This window comes from Lissotriton vulgaris, chromosome 3_1 (assembly GCF_964263255.1).
Source record: "Lissotriton vulgaris chromosome 3_1, aLisVul1.2, whole genome shotgun sequence".
In the NCBI taxonomy this organism is placed as follows: Eukaryota; Metazoa; Chordata; class Amphibia; order Caudata; family Salamandridae; genus Lissotriton; species Lissotriton vulgaris.
Window position 1 is genome coordinate 169,505,246 of NC_141689.1, and position 27,362 is coordinate 169,532,607.

The window sequence follows — 27,362 nt, forward strand, 5'->3', positions numbered from 1 at the left end:
CTTAACCTACCCAGCAGCAGATAAAAAGCACTGGGACCCTGCAGCCAATGCGTCACGCGTCACGCACACTCACTAGATGGACCAATCCCAACGGTGAGGATGTTCAGCACCTAGTCACATCCGCCTTCATCATCAGCAATCAGAGAGGATGGTGGGAACTAGATGGTGGGAACTAGTTGGCGGAACATGGGCCTCTGTGCCTGAGGGTTGGTTGTGTAGGGCTACAACTCATACTGCATCAAGGGAAAGATAAGAAACGTTGACAACGCAGGAAGTGAGATTTTAAAATCTTCTATTTCTCACATTCTGCAGTTGACAGTGTTTGTGGTCAGTGCTCCACTTCAGAAGAACAGAACAGCACTTTAAACAGCACCAATCAGAGCAAGAGAGAGGTTTCAAGTGTACTGCTGTCACCGGAGGAAGATAATGGAGGGAATCAAAGGTCACTGAAGGTTACACACCCCTGGGAGAGTCCATGGAGCGCACGGTGACCGCGCGCCCGCTCTGCAGGTGTGTCAGGATCTCCAGAAGCAAGAGACATGTCACTCACCCCGAGAAGCAGCCAAACATACCCCTCCTCCCTTGCACCTTCATGTCACTGGACTGCTGCCCCTCCCAAAAGACACAGGTCTTTTTATTCTGAGTCAGATCATTTGTAATGTAGGCATGGGCGATCACACGTCACCATCCTGGCAATGCCCGCTGAGCCATCCATGTTACCAGGCTCAATAGATTGAGTACCATTACAGCGCTTAGAAACAGCAAACAAGCTACACAAAAGCATATCTGTATGAGTTGTGCCACCCTGACCGGCATTCTGCCACAGGAGGAAAGGGGAAGCTGGGTACCACAGTATACTGTCGGTGCACGCCACTGCAGACACTGGGTACATTAGGTACAATCCCCACCAGTAACAAAAGACTGTGGAGCAGAAACAGGAACAAGTAACACAAGCAAGAGAATCAGCCTATCAGAGTTTCTGACCTTAGAACTCTTTGAGGGAACACGCAACAGCGGCACTGGGAGAGGATGAATGAAGATGGACTCGCGGAACAGAAAAACAGCCCTCAAAGCAAGCGGCCTTCAGACGCCAGGAGCCACACTACCCCCCCCACCCCCATTTCTCAAGGACTAGCCCATTCTAACAAAAGGAGATACCTGTGGCCATGCCACAAATATTGAGTCCTAAATATCGTTTACAAAAGTATCGTCCCATTGGTGTAGATTTCCGATTATTAACTCCAATATATAGAACTTGATATTTAAGTCAGGTAATATTCTCACAAAGACGTTCTGGTACCAGAGGACCGCAGAATGTAGATGCAAGCAGAAGAGGCAATGTGGGCCAATGCAACCATCCACTCTCTAGATTTTGGTCAATAAGGAACAATGTATTCACATTAACAGTGATCCAAAAGCCATGAAGCCCAGACCACACTAAAATGCCCCCTAGTGCCTACTGAAGCAACTGAGTAACACGCATGTGGGGGCAACTTGACCAAGTGTCTCCAGCGTCTCTTCTTCCAATCTTTAGCAGAGGCCCAATCAGGGGCCACACACTGGAACATTTAGCAACCCTTTCCCATCCCTGTAGCCACCTCCTCTAACAATTCCATCCCCAGTTCAAAGAGAACAGAAACAGGTGAGACGGAAGCGACCCGGCCTGTCACAAAGTCAATCTTGCTTTGATGTCAGCGGCCACATCTGTTTTCCACACCTACAAAGCTCACCGCTGCAGAGCAGTCAGAAACATTAATTACTGAGAGTGAAGAATGAACCAAAGGTTTGTCTTACCTTCCAGCCGATCCAGATGTTCAGAAGAGCCCCGAGACCGCCATCAAAATCCTCCTTGTGTGTGGTAATCCTTCTTCAGGCTGTGGACAGAAGGTAGAGCAGACCGTGAGAATGGAGACACAGCGACACCCCAAGACCCAACTGTTCCCGCAAACCAAAGAATCAAAATATAAATGGACTTGGATGCCCCAGAGTGATGTGAGTCTATGACAATCCCATGGTACATCATATAATAAAAGACACCGCAACAGAACGCAATGCATTTATTTGTATCACTGTATACCATGTAAAGCGCTCTGATACCCTCATGGGTCAAGTTCGCGCTCTATAAAACACAAAAATAAATAAATAAATGCAATAGAACACAAAATACCATAATATACCACAACCATGCATGCTATCAAACTCCAATTACGGGTGGGATTCCTGTAATACGGGTCCTGATAAAAGTTCCTACCTTTTCACTTCCTATCACTATATATTGTCTCAACCTCCACACTGTCTTAATACCTCAAGATGCAGCTTATTTTCATTCTTGAGGCTCCAATCCTCAAAAGTGAAACTTCTAGCTCTCAAATGTGCAGTCTCCCTGTAATAAAAAGTGCCCAACCTCTACCACCTCCAATACTCAGCCGAGTCCGACATGTTGTGTAAAGCGGGTCATGATCATGGCCTGGATTTTACTGAGTATCATTCAGTGCACCGAGTATTAACGCATAGGAATGTCACTCTCATCACCCTTTATAGTCAACAGTGTTTTGTTACCATCACCGTTAAGGGCCTCATTGAGGGCCTCATTTATGAGACATGACGCATCACTGTGTGAAAGCAGCGATGCGTCACTTTTCATTGCGCCCTCCTTGCGGCATGCTGGATGCATCATATTTACTGTTTGACGCATCATGTCGCAAGGAGTTACAGATACTTCAGTATTTCTGATGTATCTGTGTGGCGCAAAAGTGACACATTGCTGAAGTGTGTCACAAAAGTGAAGCAACTCCAGCAATGCGTCCTTTCACATGTCGCGTCAAGCCCCATGTGAAAGGGCCTGCATCAGTCTTACGTCTGCTGTGAGGCAGGCGCAAGATTTTGACGCAACGGCATCCTAGAAGTGTTGCATTAAAATCTCATAGATTTCACTGCGTCACTTCTACAAGGCTTTTTGCGGGGGAACGCCCCCTGCATACATTATACCTGATGCAGGTATAATGTAGCGCAGGGGTTTACAAAGGGACGCATCTGCTTAGATGTGTCACTTTGTAAATAGTGCGCAACAGGAGGCATGTTTTACGCCGCTGATGCGTCACAAAAAGTGACACATCAGCTTAGATGTGTCACTTTGTAAATAGTGCGCAACAGGAGGCATGTTTTACGCTGCCGATGTGTCATAAAAAGTGACGCATCGGAAGCGCAAAACTGACGCAAGGCCGCATAAATGAGGCCCTCAGAGTGCAGCAGACGGTATAATCAGTCTCAAACATGGTGGGTATACGGTCACCGTATTACAAGTGCATTATATTTCATGGCACTTGCAATGCGGCAGATGAGATATCCATCACACCTGTGATGGAGTATTCCGTAAACTAAATCCTAAATCAGGCCCTAAGTTCTCATGTGCCATTCCACACATATATAAATATATACTTTTAGCTTGTTTGTGGACAGGTTCTTGCCACCTTCTGGAATCTCAAAACCCTAAACCCTTCTTTTCTGAACTCAAGGTGATAATCCCAGACTTGACCTTAGGCGTTGAAATTAATCCGCGTCTCAGGGTTGCACCTCCTATATCCTCAAGTTGCATTCCATTCAAGCACACATTCTCATGAACAGACAAATTCAGACTGCTCTGACACATTGGATAATGTGGGGGATCAGCAGCACACATGAAGTCAGTTTTTGGGAGAATTTTGTTTTTTCCAGAATTTTATTTATTTATTTATTTATTTTGAAAGTTTTATATAGCGCGAACAAGATCTTTGCAGATATCAGAGCGCTTTACAGACAAAAGAAGAGCGTGTGAGTAAATAACAAATGGGGTGGGGAAGGTACATAGCGCAAACTTGACCTGAAGGTATCAGAGCGCTTTACATGAGCACCAGTTGCGTTACATAAGGACACATTCATTGTTGTTAGGCACGGGGAGATTAAGTGATTTGCCCAGAATCACAGGATGTTGAATGTCGTTGCCAGGACTCGTAACCGGTTCCACAGATTTGAGGTCGACCGCCCTAGTCATTAGGCCACATCCTCTCCTCAAACTAACACATCCCCTTAATCTGTGTCTGTTATGAGAGGTGCAGAACCTGGCCTGGCTGTCATAGTAAACCTAGTTTTGTGTCAAATCCTATGTCTGTATGTGCTGATCAGTCCCCATTGACACCACTAGAGCAAAAGTATTTTTTTGTGCCAAGAAAACTGCACCTGTGCAGGGCAAAAATTCCTTTCACATTAGATAACAATCCGCATCCGCCTCTTTCGCTGATTTTCATCTCTTTGTGTCTTTGTTTCAGTGCAAAGTCTTAGTATATCTTGGCCTGGTTCATATATTATTATGTTTTAGGTCATTGCTGTCACCTCGACTGGCAATCTTTTATTGAAAACAATGTCAGGTTCCCACTCTTTTCGTAATTTTTTCAATTCTTATGTTTGAGTAAATAAATCATCAAATTTCAGGTTTTTTTTTTCAGGGAAAGCATTGCACTTATTGTTTTTGGTCCAGTAGGGAAACTGGCTGGGTTGTGTGCCAGCTGGTGGGTGATAAGATGAGCACCAGTGCCACAGAGGCACAGATGGATGCACACAGGCTTTGGTGTGCCCTGTGCAATGATCAAGGCCCGTCCTTTCCCTCTCAGTTTGACTTTGCTTTGAGCAGGGCTGCAGAGTGATGCTCCTGATGGATGCAAAGATGAATAACCACAGATGGCAGCAGAGACATTCCCAAGCAGCTGAGCTCATTGTCTGACACTTAAGGTTGTAGACAGAGTACAATAGACAGAACAGAACCTTCTGGAAACCGACAGATGCCAAGGACGAGTTCGAACAGATCTGGGGGCAATTATTTGACTCTGTTGTACACAGACGTCCGTTAGCCTGTTTATTCCATGCACTTTCCTTGGTAAGTTTGTCATGGTCCTTTTTTTGTTTCTGTTGTTTTGTGATATATTATAATGTGATGCGTCTCATGTCTGTAATCTGTTCAAGCAGATCAAAAGTCCATCAACAAGTACTACAATATTTATTTATTTCTCGACTTCTATATAGCGCAGGCTTGACCCAAAAGTATAAGGGCGTTTTATGGAACATGCATAGCAACATTTACAGGCAGGATACAAGTCAGGGGCGGCTCCTCCTCTAAGGCGGAGGAGCGTGGCCCCACTGCTCTTTGGGCAGGAAAAACAAAACGATTATAACACAGTTTCATTTTTCTCAGGTTCGGGCTGGGTTAGGGTAGGGCGGGGCTGGAGACACAGGGGGAGGAGTGGTTTGCCGACTTCAAGTGTGCATGACAGTTTGGCCGTCCTTCTTAGCCCGGCCAAATAGTCATGCGCTCTTTGTATGTTCCCCACAAGGCTGCATTACACAGCCTGGTGGGGAACATGCAAAGGCCCACAGTCTCCATCTGAGCGCCGATCCACGGTGCTCAGACCAATCACAGCGCTGCATCGCTGCATCGCTGCATCGCAGCATTGTGAGTGGTTATGGGAAACCTTGGTGCTTCCTGGTTTTGGGACCACCTGAGAAGTAGGGGAAAAACGTGGACGGCGAAAGACATACGTGTTTTTTTTCTATTTTATTTTGTCCCGCGCTAACCCCCCCCCCCCCTCCCCCCCCGCTGCCCACACCCTACCCCCACCCTTCCACCCTCATTCCCTGCCAGCCGCTACTGATACAAGTAATGTAGTAAAAACACTGAGCAAACATGATAATAGTATGTAAATGAGGTGGAGTAAAAGGGTTCTCAGCAGCATTCGTAGATAATCTGAAGAAATATAGTAAACATAATGTGCATAATATGTAAACGATGATGCAGTAGATAGGTAATATAGATCAGAGGTAGCGTTGGAAGTTTATTCCAAAAGTAGGGGGAATGCACTTTTAAATTCAGAGGTAGGGTAGTTCAGGTTTATTGCTGGTTGGAGGGGGGCGATTGCCAGTAAAGTCTGTTACATTAGGAGATATGGTTAGTTGCAGTAGCAGAAACTGCACTGGTTAACTCATTAATTTTAATTAGCTGATTGACGCATGTAGCTGTTAAAATGATACTTACTAATGGTGTGTACATTTTTTATATTGTGTTAACAGTTCTTAAAATGAAAAAAAGAATGAAAAATGCCATCACAGATTGTGCCGCATTCTGGCGCATACCATAGCCTTTTTTTTGTTGCATAATTTTGTCAACCTTCCTGTGTAATTTGTTCGTCCATTACCACATTATTCTAGAGGCCCTGAACATGACATAGCATAACAAGATAACATAACATACAACATGACATTATTAACGTCATCCTAGCAGCAATGGTCTAGTAATGACGCTCATTGGTAATGCACTAAACAGAGAAGTCAGGGCACTTGTGAACACTAGAACCAGGCGCTCTTAGGGCCAGATGTAGGTAAATATCATTTACCGATTCTAAAATACCGAATTTTACCAATTCGGAATTTTAGAATCGGTAAATGGTAAGTAGCTAATCATTTGGTAAATTTGACTGAATCGGTAAAATTCGGTAAATACCGATTCGGTATTTACCGATTCGGTATTCCCCGTTCATTCCTATGGGCCTGCAGGCCCATAGGAATGAATGAGAATTACCGAAACGGTAAATAGCGAATCGGTAATAGGGGGTAGACTTACAAGGGTGGCAGGGTGTCACGCTGACACCCTGTTGCACCCCTGAATAGTGCATGGGTGCACATGTGGCACACATACATGCCCTTAGGGCATGTATGTCTGCCACATGGCACTGTTAAAAAAGCACAAAATTGCTTTTTTAACGGTTTTTGGTGGTAAATAACGAATCCTTACAAGTGAAAAGCACTCACTTGAGTGCTTCCTACATTAAGGATTTGGTAATTTACCGAATCGGTATTTAAGAATTCGGTAATTTACCGATTCCTTAAATTACCGATTTGGTAAATTACCGAATCCATAAATTAGGCCCCTACATCTCAAATGCCTAATACCGGTCGGTAACGGCCGAAATTTCGGCCGTTACCGACCGGTATTAGGCTTCCTACATCTGGCTCATAGTTCCTAGTCAGGATTCTCCACTGGCACATACTTTTGTGATCCTCGGCAGACGTCTTTACATCACTGTGCACTGTATCTGACAAACTGAAGGAATTAAAAAACAGGACGAATGGCACTTTAATGTGCTGCGTACACAACTAGGCAATTTGTTGGCATTATTATTCATGATACCGAGAACGGGAGTGCAACATTTATGAATATTGCTTTTGCGTAATCATGTGTAATTAGAAAAAAAATGCAAAATTTTAAGTGAATATACGAAACAGGAATTCATTACTTAGCACCATATTTTAGTGCGAAGTGCCTCCTCATGCCAGGCTTTGATAGAGGGATACTTTCCATGGTAAAAAATTGGAGACAAAAACACAATTGTCGTTAAAAATGGATGCTTACGTTTTGGTTATTCGCGCTTTTTCCAAGCTCCTGAGCCATAATTTTGCCTCAAACAGCAGGGTAATTACGCAAGGTGGAGTGATAAGTTTGAGAATTTCGTAACACAAAATTAAAGAAATTGTGCAAACTGCACTAGCATAATTTCCATTTTGCCCAGGCCTAATAGTGAAGGAGCACAGAGGGGGAGAGCACACCCTGGGCCCTGTTCTGTGAATGCCCCATGGCTTCTTCTAGCTGGCTGTATCTCCCAATCTGTATGCAGTGTGCTGCCTTCACATATTTGCAGCCACTAGGGCCCTCTGAAGGTCATGACAGCCCAGCACCACTGTTCCTGGAGCAATCCTGATGTGATTACAGCTGTCATCATTGATGTGACCCATATAACAGCAGCATGAGGCCATGTGCAAGATTACAACAGTGAGTCATGGCTGTACGCAAATAGAAGGTGCCTGTGTCAGATTGGAATCAGCATCCATCTATCATTGCAGACCTGTATCTCTCTACCTTTTTTAGCCCTCGCCCACCAGGCCGCGTTGAGCGGTGTGGTTGAGAAAGGCCTTTGTGAACCGCACCGCTCAGAGCCCCCCCCCTTGTTCCCTTTTCAGAAAATGGTGGCAAGCCATTCCGAAGGCATGCCTATATGTGGCGGAGAATGTACATGCTTGAAAAATGGCACGGTCGACTGGAGCGGTGCATCATTACACCCTTAACCCCTTCGACGCTAATGACGAGCTCAGCTCGTCATGAGTTATGCCTGTCGTACGCTCATGACGAGCTGAGCTTGTCATGAATCGCGGGATTTTTAAAAAGTCGGCGCACAGCGGGAAAACGCGTAGCGCGCATGGTATTAAAAATGTTGCAGATGCAGCACAGCATCAGCAAAAATAATTTACAAAGCCAAAATTAGAACAAGGCAAGACCTATTGGCTTTGCCAAAACTTATTTCGAGTTATTTTGGTTCTGTTAAGCAGAACCTGATGTATTGTTGGAGATCTCCACACAATAGTGCCTGCATATTGTAAGTCACTAAATATTTACATCTTACAAGGTATACTGGTGTCACTCAAATCTCATTCAGAAAGCAACTCTGTCAATACCTGTAAAAAGGCACAAAAGTCTGGTGTCATTGGCAGACCCCCATACACTCCTCAACAGGTTTGTTCTCAGGTAGTTCTTGCACTAATTCTTTTATTTTACGTTGGTTGAGGACCGGATGTTGCCTTGTAGCCACTCGAGAGCCTTGCCCTGAATGTACAGCACAGTGAGGGTCTTGTGAGCTTCATTATAGGTATCTTTCTAAGAATCCAAGCTGAAAGACCATAGAATTTATAGATAGATTGTCACCACTTTTTTCATTCCCACGTGGGCCGCCATTACAAAGGAGAACCGCACTGCCGAAAGGGACAAAGCAACACATTACCAGCGCATAAATGAGTGTTTTTCGGGGATGTATAACACAGGAATAGCTTTATTTTATGCAGCTATTGAAGACATCTAGGGGCATATTATCAAGGGCCTTATCTCCGTTTTTTTGGCTTTAAAAGCCAAAAAAACGGAGATAATTTTTTCGTCCTATTTACAAGGCGGTGCTGACATGCATAAGCGCATGTTAGCAGTCGTTTTCCCAACGCCTCGCTCTGCATCTCTAATGAGATGCAAAGTGGGCGTCACTGTGCGTACCCCTCATGGAATACTATGTAAATTATCACTATAAGCACATCACAATATTTACAAGGCGGCCCACAACACAGTTAGCGATTTAAAAATCTGTGCTAACCGCGGTTTTCACCGAAAACTAAAGTCTGCTGAAAACCTGACTTACCTACATTATCCAATGACAGGCGGATCGTCAGGCTGAGTGCACCCTGGCCTATCAACAACGTTTTTGCCATTGCTGTGGACTTTTTGATGGATTTCCGGCGATATCCCCTCCTAAAACGCCGCTATCGCTGGAATTTTATCGCCATGGAGAAATGCGTTGTTAATAACTCTCTAACCAGGTGATAACTTCCAGCGTTTTCCGGCGATAAATAAAAAAGCACTAAGCGTGTTTTGCAATATTTATCGCCGTCTGTTGCTGGAATCTCTGTCAAAATATCGACCTACAGGAATATCGATGCATAAATATCGAAGGCAAGAAAATCGACATCCTATCTACAACATGGTAAGTACAAAAATATAGAGCAAAAAAGATATAGATCTTAAAAATATCGCTTTTTTTCTGTAAAAATATAAATATAAAATAAAGTAAATAACACTAATAAATAAAATAAACATAATTGAAAATGTCTAATAATGTTTAAAACTAATACATAATAGATATATAATAATACATTAATTAAACATATACATAAAATATATAAAATACACATACTTGATAAGTTGAAATAATTATTTTAATAATGTATAAATTAATAAAAAATATTATAAATTACAAATACATTTACAAACGTAAAACAAAAACATAAATAAAAAGTAAAGAATTACGTTTAACAAATTAAAAAAATTAATTATACCTTTACTATTTTTAAAATTAAATATATACTACATTATCTAAATTTATACAAAAAAACTTAAATAACTAAATAAATGAAAATACTATTCAAAATCCATAAGTAAAAAAAATACAGTAATAAAAATGTTGTATAGCACAGAACTTAAAATTACCATTCCCACTCCAGAGAGAGCAACAGTAGAGAAACCGTTGTATAGCCTAGAGGTAAAAATTACTATTCCAACTCCAGAGAGTGCAACAGTAGGGAAAACATTGGATAGTGTAGGGGTAAAAATTACTAAAGCATTGGATAGCATAGGGGTAAAAATTACTATTCCAACTCCAGAGAGTGCAACAGTAGGGAAAGCGTTGGATAGCGTAGGGGTAAAAATTACTATTCCAACTCCAGAGAGTGCAACAGTAAGGAAACATTGGATAGTGTAGGGGTAAACATTACTAAAGCATTGGATAGCATAGGGGTAAAAATTACTATTCCAACTCCAGAGAGTGCAACAGTAGGGAAAGCGTTGGATAGCGTAGGGGTAAAAATTACTATTCCCACTCTAGAGAGTGCAACAGAAGGGAAAATGTTGGATAGCATAGGGGTAAAAATTACTATTCCAACTCCAGACAATGCAACAGTAGGGAAACGTTGGATAGCATAGGGGTAAAAATTACTATTCCAACTCCAGAGAGTGCAGAGAAGGGAAAGCGTTGGATAGCCTAGGGGTAAAAATTACTATTCCCACTCCAGAGAGTGCAACAGTACGGAAAACATTGGATAGCGTAGGGATAAAAATTATTATTCCAATTCCAGAGAGTGCAACCGTAGGGAAAACATTGGATAGCGTAGGGGTAAAAATTACTATTCCAACTCCAAAACGTGCAACAGTAGGGAAAACGTTGGATAGCATAGGGTTAAAAATTACTATTCCAACTTTAGAGAGTGCAACAGTAGGGAAAGCGTTGTATAGCTTAGGGGTAAAAATTACAATTCCAACTCCAGAGGGAGCAACAGTAGGGAAAACGTTGGATAGCGTAGGGGTAAAAATTACTATTCCAACTCCAGAGAGTGCAACAGTAGGGAAAGCCTTGGATAGCGTAGGGGTAAAAATGACTATTCCCACTCCAGAGAGTGCACCAGTAGGGAAAGCGCTGGATAGCATAGGGGTAAAAATTACTATTCCCACTCCAGACAGTGCAACAGTAGGGAAAAGGTTGGATAGCGTAGGGGTAAAAATTACTATTCCCACTCCAGAGAGTGCAACAATAGGGAAAGCGGTGGATCGGGTAGGGGTAAAAATTACTATTCCCACTCCAGAGAGTGCAACAGTAGGGAAAGCGTTGGATAGCATAGGGGTAAAAATTACTATTCCCACTCCAGAGAGTGCAACAGTAGGGAAAGCGTTGGATAGCATATGGGAAAAATGTAGTATTCCAACTCCAGAGAGTGCAACAGTAGAGAAAGCGTTGGATAGCGTAGGGGTAAAAACTTACTATTCCCGCTCCAGAGAGTGCAACAGTAGGAAAAGCCTTGGATAGCGTAGAAGTCAAATATAACATACTTTTAAATAATTGTTGTAAATAAAATATTAAAAAAAATAATTTTTAAATAACTCTACATCATTTACAAATACCCATTAATAATAATGACAAAAAAATATTTAAAATTGAATGATTAATTAACAATAAATTATCAATAAATATGAATTAATAAATATAAAGTACCAAGTAATATATATTGAACACTAAAATATTTTTCAAAACAAAAAACATATTGATAATTAAAAATTGATTAACAATTAAAAAATGAATTGCCAATTAAAATTTTTTATTTCCAAATAAAAACCTTAATTACCAATTAAAAAAATTAATTGCCAAATAAAACATGTAATTTCCAATTAAAAACCTTAATTACCAATAAAAAGAATTAATTGCCAATTACAAAATGTAATTACCAATTACAAACCCTAATTATCAATTAAAAAAAATAATTACCAATTAAAATAATTATTTACCAATTAATAATTAATTAGAAATAAAAAAATTATCAATACCAATAAAAAATACATAATTACTTAGTTACAAATAAATTACTTCCAACCCAATTCCCCTATAAACCCACAACCCGCTACAGAACTTAAACGCAAAAATTAATTAAAATTACAATTACAATTACTAAAAATTAATAATTAATTTACTAAAATTAAATTACTTCCCACCCTATTCCCCTATAAACCCACAACCCGCTCCAGTACTAAAACATAAAATTAAATTTAAAAAAACATTTTTAATATACAAAAAATAGTACACATATACTTTAAAACAAATAAAATACTTTAAAAAAACATATAACACATACATATAAAATACATAACAAAATACATAACAACAAACAAATATTGATATTAGTAACATTGAAATTAGTAACATCGATATAATTGATATCGATATTACTAACTTCGATATTACTTACATCGATATAAAAAAAATCGATATTACTTACCTTAGGGTCAATATTCTGTCCAACGATATTTTTGACCTCCATATTCTTCACCTTCGATATTTTAAACTCGATATTAATGTAAGTCGATAATTAGGAATCAATATCTTGACTGTGCACCCAGTTGCTGATTTGCCCCTTAGACTTTCGAACAAGCTAGATTCAGGCATAGTTAACTGCAGGCAAGGCATTGATACAGTGTGAACGGACACTCTCTCATTTGCAGAACTTTGCAAAATGTTGACACTTTTCAACAAATTCTTTGCAAGGGAAACTGCAATACCAGCCACAGAAGTCCGAGGGGTAACTAAATCCAGCAACTGAGAGGGTGCAGTGGTGGTGTCCTAGAGGCGAGCATGCTACCACAACAGAAACTTTAAGCAGCCATGTGAGTCGTTGAAAGAATGAAAAGGCGAGATAAAAACACACAAAAAAGCAAGATATAACTGACGTGGACTTCACTGGTACTAGTATGGAAAGTATAAAAAAAAATTCTACCAGTAGTACAGTTAATCCTATAATATTATAGAAAGCTGGAGCTGTGAATAATAAGCTATTATGTTACATAAACTGATCAGCCTGAGAGTTTGTGATGTGGAAGGACCTTTCCAACCACCCAGTAGAAGAAAGGATCTAAAGTGTCAAAGAAATCTTCTACTGGGATAAAGACAACCAAAGATGATTATGGCCTGCCAGCATCCTTCAACCGCATCCCTCCCGGGCTCAAAATCAGCACTTGTTGTGCAAGTTACAGACTCTATGTACACGTAGAGTGAGGAAAGTACACCTCTCAATCAGGTACAACCGTGGAAATTCAATTGGTTATTCTACAACCGCACACATTCCTACATATTTTTGGTCCATCCCTCAACCACCTCACCCCGAGTTGATCAAAAGTGATGCTGGAATCACAACAAGCCCCGCGGTAGGAACCACATATCAGGTGCCATCGCGCTTATTGATGGCGGCGAAGGCGAGATAGCAAGAGACGAGTCGGCACCCATCTCACCATCAGGAGAAAGAGCCTCAGAATTGCGAAGTGACATGAAATAATGAAAGGGTGCCCCCAGAATCTGACGGATGGAACTGGCGCCCTTGTGGAGTCCACCGCAGGCACTCCTGCCATTTGTCATGCCTGTCATGTGCCTGGATTTCTGAAATATTTAAGTACAGCATGCTTGAGCTGGCAGGCCACGCCATCATCCGTCAGGTCGCATCCTGCCCAGACATATGTGATTGCGTAAACGAGATGGTCCGCGTTGATGGAGCGGGATTCGAGGTTTTTTCTGTCGCTGATTGCTCCAGCGGTGACACCGGGACAATTCTGTCATCAGCGAGCTGTTGTGTGTGAAATAAAAGGCATCAGTGAAAGGAAGAATTAATCAAATAGATAGTGTCGTTTGGTAGATGCTGGAGTCATGCGGCTCAATTATTATTTTTATTTAGGAGACCTGTAACGTGCCCTGTCAAACTCTCACAACAAATGGTCTCTATTGTTGCTGGTACTACCTGTGAATACACATTCTGATGTTAAACATGAAAATGAGGCTCTTTTCCATTCAATAGCTCTTCCCGCTTGAATATTCGCCATTTTTTTCAATGCATACTGCCTTGCTTAAACGCCCCACAAATGCTTATCGAACTTTAGGAAGACTTTTTGGGTGTATATGAGTGAATATCAGAATTGACTATTTCAATGTAGACATCCTCGAAAGCTTTTTTCCCAATTTCTCGTAACCAATCGGTGGAGTTTGTGACATATTCTCATAGGTAAAGATTAGAATAGAAGTATGCTAAGAGAGAATTGAATCCAAGCATCCATGTAAACAAATGCAATTATTGCAGAACGTATAGAATTAGGAGAAGAAAATGAAATATACTATTGCCTTGACTTAAATCTCTTTATTGGCCATGCTGGACAACACCAACATTACATTCAAGGTACTGTCTTTTGCTGGCTTATCTGAGCACACAGCTACCTGCAGCTCTTGGGTAGAATCTTGCGCCCTACCAGCTTCTCCTAACACATGCCACAAAGTAATGTTTTCAGTCTGGGCTTCACTCAGACTAGCCGTACTTTTGATGTCTCCATTAATGTGTTTATGTTGGGCTCTAAATTGCAGCATAATTGCTTGGGAGGTTTTTTTGTGTGGTGTGTTTGACCTCAGCAGCATTGAATATTGTTTTATGGTGGTAAGAGCGCTTAGGAGCTGGCCAGTTTAATATAAATCAAGTTGCAAGATCTAAAGGTCAGGGGTCATCTCAACCACAGAGAACTTTGATCCATGGTCGTTTACTGCTGGAAGCCACAAGTGTTGGCTGCTTTGTCGCCACCTAGTTTGTCCAGCTAGACCTTAAGGCTAGCTCTGTTCGTTGTTAAAGATTCAATCTCTACGGTCACTTTTAGGCCGCGAGGGAAGACGATATGATGCCTTTCAGACTTTCCGCAATGCTTAGAAGTCAACAGAGCCTTTAAGCCAGAAGAGCCTCTCCGGAGCCTGCCTTCCACCACCATCGTGTAGTATCTATTGCAATCCCGATGAGACCTTCATGTCTGATTTTGAGATGCCACGCTTGTCATTCCAGTCGAAGACCCAAGCACCAATCAAAATCTATGACCAACTGGCCGCACTTGAAGAGGAGGCTCCCAATGCGCGCTGCCACATTATGTAAGTATCATGTTTGCTTTCGCTGGCAGTGCCTACAATCTCATCCAGTTGTGATGAAAAAGTGTCATCTCATAACCAACAACATAACATAACGTGTATTTGTAAAGCGCACCTTCAACCTGAGGTATCTTGGCGCTGAATAACAGATGTTTATTGTTACCCAGCCCAATGGTACTCATTTTATTGACCTCAGATGGATGAAAGGCTGAGTGACCATGATGTCGAACACAGGCCCCTGAAGTGGATGCATTTCTCCACTGAGCCAGCAGACCCGACATGATATCACTCAGTGTCATCAACACCAGAAGGCTTAAGAAAGTGTCAACACTTGAGATACGTAGAAGGCTGTGAGGCAAACAACAGAAAAGGAGTGGAAAGTCAATCCATGTATCAGAAATCATTGCTGTGAATGGCTAACAGGCAACTAAGGAAATAAGTGGTCAACATAAAAACAGGGCTTCCTTGCACAGAACAGCCAGCGGAGGAAGCACGGGACAAGTTGAAACCCACTTTGAGATATTGCCATGAGAAGAGGACATTTCCATAATCCTCCCCACACCACCCCTCTGCCATTTCTAAGCATAGAAAACATTATTTCACAAATGAATGGTGCTCAATTTACCAACTGTGGAAGGATGGAGGTCTGGGCTGACCTTCTCACATGAGCCGTGTCCATGAACTCATGCTCATTGTGTCTACGGAAGAGGCGTGTGCTGGAACCACCTCTGTCCTGTGTATGTCTGGAAGAGGAGAGAGTAACATGCCCATCTGGGAGCTGTCTAAAATCTGAGAGGGTTGCGGAACATGCTGGAAAAGAGCGATGGCTCGAGACCTGAACTCTGTGGACTACAAACTACCCACTTCCATGTTGGGGAGTAATTGTAAGCAAGGCTGACAGGCTTACATGTAGAGTTTTTTATTTGTTCGTAAAGCACTGGCTTGAGACAGGGTGCCACTTCGAAGCACTAGAGCCTTCAAAGTCAAATCTTTTCGAGGAGGCATTCCCACACTGAGGCAACTCTTGCTGAAAAGTGACAGGAGGGAGGTATTTTAGTATGCATCACGTCTGGTGCGAGGAGAAAGTGTTGCCCTCAGCGAGGTTCCGACCTCTACAAAGAAGGAGAGCTCATCCTTGAGGCAACCATGAGGCTGCAAAGAGGCATGTCCAGGTTTCTCTCAGGAGGAGTCAAGTTTGGTTCATTTCTCGCATAAATGTAGACTGGGTCGGATTAGTAAGGCGGGCACTCGGGCAATGGGCTGGTATCTGATTTGCAGCTGTGGGATGCTTTTTTGGCCAGAGTGGTGACCGATTAGGGGTGTGTCTCTGCTGTTCAGATGTCGCTTGTGGCCCAGTGGGTGCCTTAGCGGCCTTTCCGGAGGCAGATGGGCCTCTATTACCTTACTTTTACCAATGGGTCGGAGGTACCATTCCCAGCCTCTCGCTTGGCCAGCCTATGAATGTATGTAGGTTGAGCAGACGCAGGGGCCAGAACAGAAGTGGCCTCACGTATATTCAAATGTAGTTCACCATTGTGAGCTGATCCGTGCACTGAGTCCTGGCAAAATTTTAAAAAATGTATCTTCGTGAAGTTAAAAAAACATGCCTCTTCTAGAGAACCTCCCTCCTTTTCATACTACTTAAAACACTGAATCAGTGTTTTGTGAAAAGGCGCAATCCTCAAATAGCCACTTTTTTTTTAGGGTTCCCCAATTTATGATCCAAAGCCAACCCTGGATGTAGACCCCAAGATCTTACTGGCCCATCGCTGTGCCGGCTCCAACAGGGAGACTCAACTGAGACCACAGACTCGTCGCCAGAGGTTGACACCTGCACGGTTTGAAGCTCTCTCCGGAGAACTAACAACAGTAACAACACCATGGTGCCTGTGTCAGGGATCATACATTAGGTATGGAGCAGTACACTGCTATTAAGCGAATATATAGCGCGTCTTCCCTCTATTGCAAACTCTGTTGTCTTTCTAGCTGTCTGCTCTGTTTCTGTACACAAAACCTCTTGAATTTTACAGCCATGAATATCCTGCAAGAGGAAGACTGAATATATTTTTAGGTCAGCCTCTGGGTAACAGCTCTTGTGTGAAACCAAGGGGGACACATTTGTTTTCTAACTGAAAATCTAAGCAGGTGGGTTATGAAAGCCCCTCTAAATGCGAGCAGAGAGGTCATCTTCCGGCCCCGGCTAGTAATGGCTTCCAAATGCTCGGACCCTGGGCTCCAGGGCTCTGCTGGCACTTGTTTCTGGATGGGTTTAATATGATGACTGGATGGACGCAGTGTAGAACTGAGATGTTGGGTACCAGCCAGCCCTCTAATTATTCTCCAGAGTCGAGGATAAAATATAGGGTTAGCTTTGGGACTATGAGCGTAACCATATAAACTCAATGTATCGACACACATTAGGTGCTCAAGCATGTACCTACTACTGCAAGAACACAATTCCATCAGCCCTTTTTGCCGACACACCTGGAGGCAGCACTTTGCGTAGCAGTAAAGTGCAAGCCCCGGATCCAGCGAGGCTGCAGCACCGTGGAGCGATTTCCCATAGTCCAGCTGCAGGATGATGACTTCGTCTTTTAATGCCCCAAAATGGTTCTTGTCAAAGATGATGTATCTTCCTCAGCATCTCTGGCTGGAAGGAGAGAGCCATTTACTGGTGATGGGATTACTTCCACATGTCCACATGTGAGCTGGCCTCAGGCTATGAGTGCTTGTGATAGGAGCTGGCCAATGGTGAAGCACCGTGTGAAGAACGCCCCTGGGGGGTCATGGATGTGTACAGACCCCCCTAGTTATTGCGTGTTAAAGCCAAGCACGTGGCCAGCCTCCAGACGGCGACATGTGCTATGCATCTCGATGGAGAACGGTGCTCACCAATTAGCGAACAGATGATGGGCGAGCCAATGCTTCATCAGCAAGGGGTTGTTGACCATACCAGTGCAGAATTTTTATTACACAGATATCATCTTCTCTGTAACGTAATTACCGGCCATCCCTCAGCTAGTGTAATTTCTTGTTGTATTTACACAAATGCTGAACAAGTAACTTACCTCCGGGGAGAGTAGATTTGAGAACAAATATGTTGCGACAATGGACAGTTGTGAGAAAAGATACAAAAGAAAATTTTGTAAATTCATGGTGCAAACTGGGATCTTAGTGTCAAGTTCATTGAAAAAGGTTCATTTCATTGGTACTACTTCTATAGAACGTCAAAACCCATAGTCCGACCTTAAGTGAACAAATCTGCATACTCCCGCCCTCCATAGCGCTGATCTTCTAACAAAACCTGGCAGACTCCTGGAGTCTCCCTCTTGGGTACATTCAGGATGAGATGGAACACAAACAAAACTTGTTGAATGCCAAGAATATGTTCCCAAGAATATTCCACCCCCTAAGTCGGGAGACCGTCAGTGATTATGGACTGAAGGCCAGTGGCGGTCTTCGGTGCTTCTATTTTTAATGTTTGTGTTTCTTACACATATTTTTGTGTATGTACTTGACAGAAACCAATAGTTAAAGGCATGGGATGCAGGGCTGGACAGACCATAAGCAGAAGTCCCCCTCTGAGCGGTAAGCGTCATGGCTGCTCTCGCGGCTCGACAGAGTACTGCTACTGCTGGTTGTGATATCAGCAGTAACCTTACCACATCATTTGCAATCCAGGCCAGTCCTAACTAGAGGGCAAAATCCCACACAGATATACATACTTGAAAATAGGCCGTCCCCAGAGAAGCCATCTTGAATTATTCTCTTATCCTCATTGGCTCTATAGCGCTCGGGTCGCCGCACAACATATTCCTATTCATGTGTACATTCAAGCGTTCAACTGAAGGACTTTGTAGCAATACAAAAACATGGATTGGTGTAAGTTTAAAACTTGCTAAATCTATCGGATCTCCATGTAAGGGGAGCTTTCGGTGAAGCTGGACCCTGTACTCCTTGCCTTACGCTCACAGACCTTTTGAGATCAGGGTCACAGTTGGGAAAATAGACACTAGTGACAGGGGCCAAGCAATATATTGGTTCCATGTCTTACAGATTTGCCTTGAGTCCATACCTTTTATTAGGCTGTAGTATGAATAAGGTCAGTGGGTACTGGACTTTCTTTAGCTGGTAAGATATCTCAGTGGGTCGTATTCCTTCTTCAGATATAAATGTATCACTTGAAGACAGGTTAAAAAACAGAGGATGACGGTGCAGAGATTTTTTGTCTTCAAATTTGTGAATTCTGTTTTTTTTGTTGGCAATCTTCCTACCAATATAAATGAAACCAGATACCAGTAGACAACATCAGCTAAAAGGATTTTGCTGAACAAAACGTAGCAAATAAACAATTTTTAGCTGGAGACTTTTCTCACCATCTTTTAGAGATTATTTTCTTACCTCTTTCCTCTCAATAGCCCACTAAATTATGTAAGCAAGGGATCTTGTGTCTTTGGTTAATTATTTTAAATTGTCAACTATGTCACTATCAAAATCCGTAAACTTGTTGAGGCAGGCAGGCCTAACTTGGTTTTGGACTAAGACCAAACTGCTTGCACGCTCCAAGAAATGATTACTTTTGTAAGATAGATAGATATTGTAACATTGGACAAAGTTTAGATCACTTTACAGGAGCTGAGTGTTTAATTTTTGCTGGGGGCTTTTGCTGGGTACCTATTTCTGGGAACCTGAAAACTTTGCAGCTTCTGTCCTGTTCCGATCTCTGACTGAGAAAAGGAAAAAATGATTATTCCTGCTTTTTGTCTCATTAGAAATAGAAGAACAGTCAATACAATGATTTTTCAGAGTACTGGTCGCCCTTCTTCTGTTTCCATAAACTACAATGGACATTGAAAGTAAGACTATTCGAGGGCGGCAGGCCTTCTTCTATTTCAATAAACTACAATGGAAATTGAAAGTAGCACTATTCAAGGGTGGGTGGGCAGCCTGCAGAGGTGGCAGGACGCTTCGAACGCACTTAAGTTACAGATAAAGCCTCCCTCCCAGAAAAAAAGAGTTTACAATGAATGGCCGTGGCCGTATGAGAGCAAGCCACTCCTGTCACTGTTGCCAAAGTCACTCCTCTAAGTTCCTTTCAGGCGCATTCGGACCGAGTAAGGCAGCCAACTGGAGCGGTCAGAGCAACTATTCAGAAAAAAAGAGAATTTGTTTGTGAATGATGGCTATTATCTGACTCCCTGCCTCGTTATCTAGAATCTTTCTCCTTATGAACACATGAGTGCACTTATGAAAGACGAAATTCCATTACAGCGACTAAACAGGATCTCGGGCAGGGTAATTTGCAGGCAGCGGAGTCCATCTAAGTGATATTCCGAGTGTGCATCACTGGGCTGCTGCTCTTACTTCATCTGTCCATGACCCTCCCCCTCTTCCTCACAATTGTGTATGATAGATCCTGTCTTGAACACAACCAGGAAATTCACATGGAGTGGCATGGGGGTGGGGTCCTTCAGGCCTACAGAGATGATGCCTGGAAACCTTCTGTGGTCCCCACTGGTTGGTCTGCTGTTGGGCACCAGTAGGGCGGGGAGGGAGCGGGAGCCACATCAAGGTGCGGAGCGGTGGATGAGCGCACAGGCCTGCCGCAGACGGTGGAGAGGAGATGACATGAAGGAAAATGAGGCTCTGGTTCAATGACGGCTGGAGCCAAGGGAGCTAATAAGAGACTGACGAGAGCTAAATTGTCTATCGAAACTCTCCATCAGCCTTCACATTACAGAGCTCGCTTCCAGCAATTTCACGGGATTAATAATGGATGCGGGATAATTAAAGCAGTCTCGCATTAGCCTTCTTCCTGTTTTTCTATCAACGTCTGCTTAACTCTGTGTGACCCGCAGCCCTCCCCCGCCTACACGCCCCTTACCTTCCACCCAACAGAGAACCAAGAATGCCTTAAGGTCATTGCAAACCGGTCTCTCTACTAGACATGTGCACTCCTGACCCACACTTGACATGCTTCAGGTCTCTCTACTAGACATGTGGACTCCTGAGCCACCCTAGACAAGCTTCAGGTCTCTCTACTAGACATGTGCACTCCTGACCCACAATTAACTTGCTTCAGGTCCCTCTACTAGACATGTGCAATCCTGACCCACAATTAACATGCTTCAGGTCTCTCTACAAAACAAGTGCACCCCTGACCCACAATTAACATGCTTCAGGTCTCTCTACTAGATATGTGAACTCCAGAACCACCCTAGACATGCTTCAGGTCCCTCTACTAGACATGTGCAATCCTGACCCACAATTAACATGCTTCAGGTCTCTCTATTAGACATGTGAACTCCTGACCCACAATTAACATGCTTCAGGTCTCTCTACTAGATATGTGAACTCCAGAACCACCCTAGACATGCTTCAGGTCCCTCTACTAGACATGTGCACTCCTGACCCACAATTAACATGCTTCAGGTCTCTCTACTAGACATGTGCACTCCTGACCCACAATTAACATGCTTCAGGTCTCTCTACTAGACATGTGCACTCCTGACCCACATTTAACATGCTTCAGGTCTCTCTACTAGATAGACATGTGCACTCCTGACCCACAATTAACATGCTTCAGGTCTCTCTACTAGACATGTGCACTCCTGACCCACATTTAACATGCTTCAGGTCTCTCTACTAGACATGTGCACTCCTGAACCACCCTAGACATGCTTCAGGTCCCTCTACTAGACATGTGCACTCCTGACCCACATTTAACATGCTTCAGGTCTCTCTACTAAACATGTGGACTCCTGAACAACCCTAGACATGCTTCAGGTCTCTCTACTAGACATGTGGACTCCTGAACAACCCTAGACATGCTTCAGGTCTCTCTACTAGACATGTGGATTCCTGAACAACCCTAGACATGCTTCAGGTCTCTCTACTAGACATGTGCACTCCTGACCCACAATTAAAATCCTTCAGGTCTCTGTCCTAGACATGTGCACTCCTGACCCACACTTAACATGCTTCAGGTCTCTCTACTAGACATGTGGACTCCTGAACAACCCTAGACATGCTTCAGGTCTCTCTACTAGACATGTGCACTCCTGACCCACAATTAACATGCTTCAGGTCTCTGTACTAGACATGTGCACTCCTGACCCACACTTAACATGCTTCAGGTCTCTCTATGAGACATGTGCACTCCTGACCCACACATAACATGCTTCAGGTCTCTCTAGTAGACATGTGCACTCCTGACCCACAATTAACATGCTTCAGGTCTCTGTACTAGACATGTGCACTCCTGACCCACACTTAACATGCTTCAGGTCTCTCTACCAAGCTGTGCACTCCTGACCTACACTTGACATGCTTCAGGTCTCTCTACTAGACATGTGGACTCCTGAACCACTCTAGACATGCTTCAGGTCTCTCTACTAGACATGTGCACTCCTGAGACATACTTGACATGCTTCAGGTCTCCATGCTACACTTGTGCACTCCTGAGTCACTCTTGACATGCTTCAGGTCTCTGTACTAGACATGTGCACTCCTGAGCCACCCTTGACATGCTACAGGTCTCTCTTCTAGACATGTGCACTCCTGAGACACACTTCACATGCTTTAGGTCTCTCTCCCAGACATGTGCAATCGTGAGCCACCCTTGACATGCTACAGGTCTCTCTTCTAGACCTGTGCACTCCTGAGACACACTTGACATGCTTCAGGTCTCTCTGCTAGACATGTGCACTCCTGAGCCACCCGTGACATGCTACAGGTCTCTCTTCTAGGCATGTGCAATTGTGCACTCTTGAACCACACTTGACATGCTAATCCCACTCCGTTTCATCCTTTTGCAGCCTTGTGTAATCCTGTGCCCCCTGCGGCACTCTTTGCCATTCTCTCCTAACCTCTCCTTCTTGTACCCCTCATTGCTGTGACAAGCTCTCTTTCCTATCTTGTGTCAACATATTCTATCTTGTGCCACCCATCCCTTTTTTGTGCCAGTTTTTCCTTTTACACGGCATGTCTTAGATGCCGCTTGCCAATCCTTGACCTCCAGTGGCTCTCATTTCCCCTCTTAGGGGCATCCTTTCTCATCTAGTACTTCAAGCAATCCTGATCTTTGGTCTGGTGACACGATCATTCGGCCAATGTAGATCTCCAACTGATTTGATTTGATTTGATAAAAATTTATAACGCGCAAAACAATAACCCGCAGGTATCAAGGCGCCTAACAATACCATCAGAAAATTGAAACATACATCCTTACACATAGGCTTGCAGAAAGAAGCGAGTTTTAAGGGCACATCGGAATTTCTGTAGGGAAGGCAGAGATCTAAGATCCAAAGGAAGATCATTCCACCATTTAGGAGCTAGGGTAGAGAAGGCCCTGCCACCCCACTTGGTCTTCGTATGCGGGGAACTGTCAGGAGTGATTTCTCGGAGGAACGCAAGTTCCTTCCGGGAATGTAATGGGAGATGATGGAGCCGACTCCCCTGTCGCTGTTTTTTGCAATGGCTCTGTAGGTCATGCATAGGACTTTGAACCGTACTCGGTGTTCTACCGGTAGCCAGTGCAGCGATTTCCTGGCCAGCGTGGCCGAGGAGCGTCTGGGAACATCCAGAACAAATCTGGCTGTGGCATTCTGAACTACCTGTAAGCGCTGCAGGAGGCTCCTATTTAGCCCCGCATACAGCGCATTACAGTAGTCCAGACGTGAGCCAATGAGTGCGACAGCTATTTGCTTTCTGGACTGTAAAGAGAGGTATTTCCTTATCCTACGCAGGGTGTGAATTAAGCCCCAGCTGGTCCTCAACGCTGAGGTACGCTAAGAGATGCCTGCGGCTGCGGGTCCTGTGCCATCTGCTCAGCTTCTAAAGGAAGGTGAAGGTGGACAACGGTGAACTGTTGTGTCCTGATTTACCTTAGCCACTGAAGGTGCGACACGTATTTGGTGAGGTGGTGGCAGAGAGGATGGTTAAAATAACAAGAAAGTGTACATTGGATGCTGACATACCCAAGTGATCTACTGAAGATATCAATCCCTAGATTGTGCAGCGATTCTTATTGGGAGCTCCTTTGCATAGAGGTCGAGTCCACCATGATAGTAATTTCTTAGCAGAGTGGGATGAGGCTTCCTTATCCAATATACACCTTGTTGTCCTTACGACCAGGTCGTTGCAGTAATGACAAAATATTTTAACTATCATTGCATCCTTTTGTGCTCTAGGATACCCAAGATTGTTCCTCTAGGGTTAGGTTATGTGGTAAGAGAGGGTCGTTTTGATGCCCTGAAAGAGCCTGGTGATCCTCCTGCCCCAAGAGGAATCTGGTGTCACCTAATGTCAAGAGGCTGAGTGTAAGTTCTGTTGCAACAGGACAGAGTTTTGAAACCCTAGGTTGCACCCAATCCAGGTGGTGGAGGTACGTTCTCCAATGGGAACTCGTTAGCGGATGTAACCGTGAAGGAGCTGCAAAAAATTGGAAGAACGACTCACAACCAAGAAATTGTGCTTCAGGATACCCAGTAGAAAGCGGATTGAAGAGGTGAGAACTACTTTGTTTCAGAATTTGATTAATTTCATCTTCTGCAAATGGAATCAAGAATGAAACAACTGGAAACGTTGCAGTCGGCAAACAAAATAGTGCAACAGGCAATGCAGCCCATGTGGAGTTGGAAAAAGGCGAGCATCAATTTACCGTCTAATCTCCATATACTTGCTTAGGACAAAGATGGGGGCAACAGAATAACTGCCTTCCCGCATGTCGAGGGTTCAATAAATTCATGACAACTACCTGCCTGAAGGCCTCAAACAGATCTTCTAGAACTTGAAAGTGGGCTCTTAACCTCTTCGATGCTCATGACGGCCCCAGGCCGTCATGAGTCACGGTGGGCGTGTGCTGATGACGGCCGGGAGCCGTCATGACCACGCCCACGATCGGAATGTTCAGCACTGCGGCGGAATTCGCGCCGCAGTGATGAGGTTAATGAAGCAAAGGGCCCCCTGTAATGCAAGTCCCCTTGTTACACAGTATGTACCAATTACCCAGTGAGCAGCCATGGCACCTTAACAGTGAGGCATTGAAGCAGTGCTGAGGCTCTGGCATGACCTATGATTATCACTCAAACTGATTGCATCCACCAAGGAGCCAATGGGAGCTGCTGAAGCCGTCACCAGCAGACACCCCTAGGAAGAAAACTAGTATTTTAATATTTGAAAACCTATTTTTTCACTCTATCACACTCTGAATGAACAGGGCACTGCAAACAGACTTGACAAATAAAAGATGGGGTTTGATAAAGACATCCATTTTTAATAAGGGACGAGTGTACTTAAGGCAATAAAACACGTGGCGAGAGGTCTTTGGGTATCAAGAATCGCAGGCGAGCTGTTAGAACACACAGGTGAACTATAAGGGAAGATGGCTGTTTTATTGCAATATATCCCACGCACATGCAGACTGGAATGCCATAGGTGATCTGTAAGTGACTGTAAACAATGCACAAGTCAGGGCAGACAGCAGCAGTCACCAAAGCAAGACTGGGCACGTGGGCTTGGAAAGAAGCCTCGATTTCAAAATACAGGGGCCATCGTGCAATGGTCTGGCAGGGACCAAAGTTACGAGGAGAAATAGAAGGGGTGAAGAGAGGGTTGGTGGAAGGGGCAGGAGAAGGAGGAGAACTAGAAGGGGTGGAGAGAGGGAAGGAGAATGCGGAGAAATAGAAGAGGTGGAGAGACTGCTGGTGGAAGGGGGTGGAGCATTTGCCTTGAGCTCCTGTGAGGTTTGATTTCTACGTTAAGGGCATTTTTTCTATCCCAGAGAGAAACACTTTCGCTTTTAAAATAGGGTAATCTGGATGCAGTTGCACTAATTTATTAAAAAAATAAATAAATAAGCGCAGGCTTCGAAGCTCAATGCGCCGTGACGCCCTTTGGTATTAGCATTTTATAAATCTATGGGCCATATTAGCAAGGGCGTGCGATAAATATTGCAAATCACGCTTAGCACATATTTTGTTATCCTTGTCTATCGCTGAAATTTATCGCGGAGATTACCAACGTTTTTCTCCAATGCGATAAAAGATCCAGCGATAGCAGTGAAATCCTCCTAAAACACAAGTAAAACAGCAATAAAAATGTTATCGCTAGCATAAACCTTGCTAATGGGCAGGGGAGATTCAGCCTTAGAACACACCTCCCATTGAGTATAATGGCTAAGTAAGGTTTTTAGCAGGTGTAAAAATTCCTGCGATAACTCCGATTAGCGCGACTTTTTATGTCGCCAACCGGGGCCAGGGTCTCATTGCTAATAGGCGTTAGGTCTGTTAGCGGCTGTTTTCGTGGTCTTTTAGGAGGGTACGCCTACTTTGCATGTCATTAGCGATAAATATCGCTGACATGCAAAGCAGCCCCGAAAACAATCGTTGTTGCCAGAAAGGTGACGCTAACAGCTGTTAGCGACAGCTTGCTGATAGGGGGATAAAAATATTCCCACTTCAGCAGCAGAAAGTACTGCAAAAGCGGCGATATGGCCCTTGCTAATATGCCCCTATGCGATTTCATTTAATTCCACGGCTGACGCTATCAAAAGGTCTGGGGGCTGAATACCAAGCCTTTGGAGTCTTGACTCCTGATTGCACCTCTTGGCTCATTAATCCACCAGCAGACACTCAGACATTCAGTCATGACTGCTCTAAACCTGCCTTACCCTGGAAGCCTGTTTTTTTCCAAGCACAGCCCATCTGTCATCTCAACAGCTCAATAACCCAATGCATTGCCCGGGCGACGCAAGCTCTTCCGTTGAGTTTGAAAGCCAATGGCCTGTTCCAGATTATATTTGGGTTGGCGTCAGCCCAGGGAAACCCAGACACCATGCCCGACCTTCATACACTGCCAAGATCCAAGTGCCTTATGGCCATAGGAATTTCACCGTCCATTGAGCCTGTCACTGCGACAGCAGGTGGAGTGACATATTTTGATGCCTGACATTCTCCGCACAGGCCTCGCATGAGCTGTGACGCCCGCTGCCATGGAGACGTGATGCCATTGCCTCCCTCTGACGCGAGGTAAGTCTTCCAGTCTCAGCGACCACTCGAGCAGGGCTAATATTAACAGAGGAGTCTGGTCAGAATGGGTCGTGGGGTAATTTACTTCCATCACAGAGATAGTAAATACTCACTGCTTCCCGGATACTTTACCAAGTGGCGGCGCTCATCATCCGACCATCCATGAAGGAAGCACTTGGGTTTTCATGTGGTGTCAATATTGAGCAAATAAGAGACTCCGCAAATGCTCATTCAT

General features: G+C 43.8%; 1 protein-coding gene across 2 annotated transcripts in view; it reads right to left on the bottom strand.

The window, feature by feature from the left end:
- The window catches only part of CNTFR (ciliary neurotrophic factor receptor), an 857,892-nt gene that overhangs the window by 704,725 nt on the left and 125,805 nt on the right, over nucleotides 1–27,362 (bottom strand). For both annotated transcript variants that reach the window (XM_086960266.1, XM_086960267.1), the window contains exon 2: nucleotides 1,795–1,874. The gene's annotated coding sequence lies outside the window, so the exon portion shown is untranslated. The remainder of the gene's footprint in view (nucleotides 1–1,794; nucleotides 1,875–27,362) is intronic.